Source organism: Juglans microcarpa x Juglans regia, chromosome 2D (assembly GCF_004785595.1).
Source record: "Juglans microcarpa x Juglans regia isolate MS1-56 chromosome 2D, Jm3101_v1.0, whole genome shotgun sequence".
NCBI classification, from domain to species: domain Eukaryota; kingdom Viridiplantae; phylum Streptophyta; class Magnoliopsida; order Fagales; family Juglandaceae; genus Juglans; species Juglans microcarpa x Juglans regia.
In genome coordinates this window covers 14,593,407-14,600,380 of record NC_054596.1, presented here as the reverse complement: position 1 = coordinate 14,600,380, position 6,974 = coordinate 14,593,407, and positions in this window count along the sequence as shown.

Below are 6,974 nucleotides of genomic sequence, written 5' to 3'. Positions count from 1 at the left end.
CAGCAAACAATACCAATGGATCAGTTGACAATTAGTGTATTTCTTTTCAATTTTTAGCTATAAATTACTTATAGCACTTATCAAGAATCATCTTTATCAATTATAATTAAAACATAAGGTACATATATATCTCAGCGTACATCTTGGTTGATATTCGACATATAGGATCAATATCATTAATTATCTATTTATTATATATATATAGCTATATATGATAAGTCATGTAAATAAATGTTTACATGAGTCTCATGATTTGATATTGTAAACTATATAAGAAAAAACCAAAGGAAAGAACGCATGCAGGCTTGTTATATTAGAGTATATATGTAGTACTGAGTCTTGTCTTGAGATCTATCTTGACAGTTGATCACTAGTAGCATTATGATGATGATCTGCAGATGATTGTGATTTCGTATGCTGCAGTACTGTTGTTTCCATATGGAGTTAGCTTGTACCCTTCCTATGAATTATTGGCTGGACTATTGAAGGCTGAGCTGTCAGCTGAGTTGGCACATGGAACAGTAAATAAAGAGCTGTATTTCCAAATTCTGTGTTGAGATTTGAAACACATATCAGTACTGATGTGGAAGATATATATAAAGATATGCCACATCAACTAATAAATTGAGTTTTCGATTTTTTTTTTTTTTTTACTTTAATTGGAGTCAAATTGATACACTTTTAAGTTTACAAGTAGCATAATTCAAACTGTAAATAATCTAACAGATCGACTATTCAGTCTCTTTATGTGTATTTTGAGTTCATAGCTAGCTGGCATAATGAAAGGTTGCACCGTTGCAGCTTAGATCGATGCCACATCACAAAAGCTTCATGATCTACATATATGCCTTCTGATCTTCTTCCCAATACTGATCATCTTTCTCCCGCTCTCCATGCATGTTTCCTATACATGCGCGCGCACACATTCTCTCTAAAATATATATAATTAAGAATATCAATACAACAAATTAAAGGTCCCAAACTAGTGCTAGCCATTAAAAAAGATAAGCATGCGGGTATTAGAATAGCTTATGCAAACATGCATGCATGCATGCTGCGGGGGACGTAGTAAAAATGGTGTACAAACTCACTCTATTTTGTCAAAAATAAAATTCATGAATATATATATATATATATATATATATATATATATATATATAGTATGTTGTTGACCAGTAATTTAAATTATTATCCTCCTTTATTTTAAGGGGTTTTGTCCTTTTCGAGAAACTCCACGTACGTCCCCGCTCCGTGGGACGGGGGATGATCATAGATGTCTATATTTCGTTTTTCTTCCTCCTGTAAATTATCATAGTGGTATGTACTATCAGCACTATACATGGTAGGTCAGGGAATGCTGCATGTCTTGAACATGCATGCATGGATATAAATGGGCGAAAAAAGAATATATCCATACTTAAAAGAGCTTATCTCATTTTGAACAAGACTTATAAACAGTAATGAACAGTTACATTTTCCTCTCTCACGTATGTCCTTTTACATCCTCATATGTCTATTTACATCCTCACAACAATTACCAAACAACATCACACAACAGAGCAAACAAAACCACACAACAGAGTAAGGGAACTGCGACGTGGCTGCTAGAGGCGGCATACAACGACATCGTGGTGGTCCTATGGAGGTGGATCTAGGATTCAGTGAAGAGAAAGGGCATGAGAAGAGCTGGGGCTTCGGCTGGAGGAAATGAGGAAGCAGAGGGGTCGTCGGCGAAGGAAGAGGCTGGTGGTGGTGGTGCAGTAGCATGGGGGTGGCTAACGGCAGCGCTACGGGGAGAAACCCGTGCGTGTAGAGGGGTTGCGTGCGTGGGGCTAGGAAGGAGCTATGAGTGGTGGGTTCCATGGAAGTGATCCACGGCGTGAAGGGAACTAAGTGTTGGTGCTTAGTGGAGCTGGGGCTGAGCTGCGGTGGCGCATGGGTAGAGAACCTGTACGTCGAGACCCATTTCGGGTTGTTCGCATGCGGCTGAAGGAGGAGCTGCCAAGGAGCTTCAATGGTGGGGTTTGGTCGCTGGCGTGAGGGGAAGCCACTGAGGTGGTCGATGACGCCACAGGGTGGTGCATGGCGGCGCTGGGTTGCTTGAGGGAGGAGATCGGGTGAGAGAAAGGGAAGACGTGCGGCTGGGAAGGAGAGAGAAGGAGAAATGGAAAGTGAGGGGAAAATAGGGTTTTAAATCCCAATCGTTTATATTGAATCCTCATATTTGATCTAACGGTGGAGGTTTAAACACTATTTAAACTAACTTAAAATAGATATTTAAAATATAAATACCATATCATACACTTAAAATCAACTTTAATTTATAAAATCTTAATCTTTCATGAAGTTTTGCTAAATATTTTTAAGAAATTAAAACCATATAAATAATTAAAGTTTTTAACATAATTTAAATCTCATAATATTCTTAATTAACTAAAACAAAAGAATGGAGAGCACGAACAGAGAGGGTGGATTAGCTTCATACGAAGCTCACTATATCTTCTGCATATTTGAAGGTAACATGACATGTATGCATTGATCTCTACCATCAAATATGATTAATTTGTAGAGCTAAAACTTCCATACAGCTTTAATAATATTTTCAACAATTTTATTTTTTTAAACACATTATTTTCAATTAAACAAATGGGCAAACGTCCTTTGCACATTATATAACTGCTAGTATATATATATATATGTACGTACGTACGTGTGTGTCCCTAACGAGATCCCTACATGCATGGACGTCCTAATTAAATCTGATTTAGTGCTATTTTATTCATTATTCGAGACCTGTAAGCCCCTCAAAATTAATGGGATTAGCCAAAAAGGCAAGCAAATTAACGATCATCATCATGTGTATAGTTGTCGCTTTTATTAGTGAATTAATGGCGAATGGCTAAAAAGGGATTTTCTTAAGCAAGTCATTAGTCATGAATAGAAAAGAAATGTATGAGCTTTTATAAGGGGCAGCGCAATTAAGTAGAGAAAATAACGTTATTTGATCATAAACATAAATATGCGCAGTAGTACCAAGTGCATTGAACAGTACTGAGTGTCAGAATCATGTGAAATCCAGAGGACGGGAGTCCCTCAAATGGAGAGCCAGCAACCACGAGATGCATTAGTGGTTACGTGAGCTCGATGGACGCATCATTGAGATTGAGTGGCCATCCTCCTCCACTGGCCTATTACAACTGAAGCAAAAAAGGTCAAAAGCCCTTTAAATGCCCCCAAACACAACCCCCATGCATGCAAATTGTAAATAGCAAATAAGTGGAAGGTCATTTTATGGAAGGGAAGTGTCCTATATATATATATATATATATGGGAGTCCCCACGCCATTTTCTTCATCCTCGCTTGCACTAAACCAAATCAACTTCTCCAGTATTGGGACCCCACGTACGTACCTTTTGTTTGGTAGCTCAGAGATGGAGACTGCGCGCGAGCTGATGACTGATGAGGAGATAACAAAATAAATTATTACATGTCTAGGAAAAAGAGAAGAGGAGAGGAGGAGATCAAGATTTCTTAAATTATTTTATCTAAATAGTTTATAGAACAATTTGACGAAATTTACAGCAGATGCATCCTATTATATAGTCGTATATGGTATTGAGGTTCATCGTTGCATGTTCACACATACTATTTAATATAGATAAGTGTATTATATGTTGTGTTTATCTCTTTTTATATTATTATAAAAAATATACGATTAGAAAAACTAAAGGCTCAATCTCTAATTCAAAATCTTTTTCTTCTATAAAAATTAATTACCATTAAGATTTATAAAGAAATGTATTGTAAAAATAAAATATAAATAACTAAATCTATTTGTATTAAGTTTTTGAAACAAGTGGTCGTTATTTTACATAATATCAGAGTAAAAGTTTTGAGTTTAAATTTGATTATACATTTTAATTTATTTAATTAAATATTTTATATGTTAAATCAAAAAAATCTAGAAATTTTTTAATTATGTGACAGTGTGAGATTGAGATTTGATGTTTGAACTGATCATAAGTAATGCATGGTAATCTTTGATCACTTGTTAGGGCCAAATAACCGCATGCTTAATTTCCCCTTTCTTTAGTACTCTCTCGATCGTTCCATTCAACCTTAGCTAGCACAAGCACAGAAAGTAATTAACTATTTTGTTTAGTCGAGGAAAAAGTTCGAATGGTCCCTACGTACCTAGCTAGCTAGCTGCAGTCACTTTCATATTGATCGGGGCCACCTCGATCGTTAAATGGCACGTAGCGTTGAAAGCAGGGTCATGTCACATGAAAGCTGGTTCTTCCGCTTTTACCTAATTTCATGTGCAATGAATAATTTACATCTACATATATATATATATATATATATATATATAACATACAATATTTTATACAACATTTTTTTATAATATATTATAAAAATAAAAATATTTTTATAAAATAATGTTAATTTTATAAAATATTTTATAAAAATATCCCTCTTTTTAAACATTAATATATAAAGTATTGTATAAAGTGTTTTGTATTTTTCATTTTCATACATATATATATATGTGTGTGTTTAATTTTGTTATTGATGATCTGGATATTCAATCAAACAGTAATCCCTCCTTTTTTTCTTTTGATCTTTTGTTTCTTTTCTGGTCTTTAACCTGATGATATTGTCTGATCCCTATCTCCTTTTTCTCAGACATAATGGCCGGCCCGATGGTTCAAGAAAACGCTAAAAGTCCTTTCTCTAGAGTACTCTAGTTCTCCATATTTATCCCATATTCTGAAATTATAAAAGAAAACAAAATAATAAGTAAACAAATTTAATGATTCCTTGTTTGTATCAATGTAGAAAAAGGTGGAGTTACTGTGCATGAAGATCACATGGTCGGTCTGATAAAAAAAGAAAAACAAAATAAACTTAGGAGTGACGGAAGCATATATATAATATATATATATATATATATATATAGTACATTCTCAATCCATAATGTCACACTACCGATAAGAGTTAATTATTAATTTGATTGCTAGAATGGCCAGTATTCTATCTTTTAATTGGTTGAATTAATGATTCATGTGTATGCAATATTGTTTTTTTTTTTTTTTTTTTTTTTTTTTTTTCTTCCTGTGATCACTTGCTACTATATATATATACGGCCGGTTTTGATTTTCCAAAACTCGATCATGGATCATGACAACAATAAAAGAAGAAAGAAAACTAAAATCGGTAAAATGATCATTTAATGGTAGTAAATATATCACATCATACTTAATGAAATGAAAATAAGATAATAGTATGGTGTATAGAATTTTTTTTTTAAAAAAATTATGAAATAGGTTACAATTATTCTTCAATTATCATGGACTGCATGTGAGTTCGCACCCATTCGTCTAATATATATGTGCGGTTCTCCCTTAATATTCTCGAAACCCAAGCACGAAAAAGGAATCTTGATATTATTTCATGCTTCCTTGAACCGTAATTAGTCTACTGATGATGAGTATGGTACTGGCCGGTGCCGATCACAAAACAAAACAAAAACAAATTAAATCATTGAAAAAGCAGGAATGGATACTAGAACATAATATAATGTATGGGCCCTAGTGTTATTTAATTAAGTCAAAAATTGAATGATTTTTTTCAACAACTTAGGTTTTTAGGACAATCTTTACTTTAATGATCTCCTAATAAGACTGATTCAATCTAGCGCACCATATATATATATATATATATATATATATATTGAATTGACAATATTTTAATTATAAAAAAATTATATAAAAATAATCTCACAAATTGATATGATTTAATTTATGTAGTTCATTAAATTATAAAATTACTTTTATTATAAAATATATCTAACATATATCAATTATATATAAGATTATTTTGAATATGATCGACAATATATATATTGAGGTATGTACCAAATGTCCCTATCAAACGAGCACATTAGTACAAATGAATTTTTTTATTTTTTTATTTTTTAAAAAATATTTTTTAAGTAAAAAATAAAAGAAATTATAAATTTATTAATAAACATTAAAAAAATAAAAAAAATAAAAAAATATGAGTGAACAGATATAATAGTCCTATTATCATTTTTCTTTTGAATAATTTTTTTAATGATGAAGCAGTACTATGACATGAAAACGTCACTAGATCTAGGGTTAGTACTGGGTTAGGGCTGAAGTTCAGGACGAGAAAATTCTAATCAATATTCAAAGAACATTATAACGAGCTATAGATTCCATGCAGGTCAGTCACGTCCGAAGTCGTTCTCTGTCTGCAGCTCACCTCAACCTGTCACTACATCAACAGTTAAACTTTGAGAAGGCGACATCTTTGATCAGAGCAATAAACTTTTCAAAAAGTGCCCTGGAAGTGTATATTTGTGTGGTTGGACAAGGCAACTGAAAAGAAAAAGGTAGGGGATGGATGCTGCTAGATTGTACCTGTTATGACATGTTTCAACAAACTTCCCCCATGACTTTGGTTTGGTGAGGAAGAGTCCCGTGAATCTATCATGTCTTCTTTGTTTTTTAAAGTACTCATGCATGTTGTCATCAAACACATTTTGAGCCCAAGTATGCAGCTTCTTCCCTTTCATAAAACGTCGTTCTCGGCGAGTTTGCAAAGGTTTGAAAATTAATTTAGAGGTTAAAAGAACACTTCATCTTATTTAATTTAGAGACATATTTTAGATAAAGAGATCTTATAAAAATAAATACACAAATTAACATAATTTAATATGATATATTATATTGTAAATTTAATAATTTTATTGTAAAATATATATCTTCTATATATAAATGCAGCAATAATCCAAAAAACAAGAGTGATCTTTTATTCAACTTTTTCCTTTCGGTTTTATCCCACGTGGGTTGTCTGTTTTGTTCTCACTTCTCCGTGATTTGTCTGGAAGTTTCTTGTTCTACCTTGGTTAAATAAGTGTCTATATCGGATGAATGGTATTTTTGGT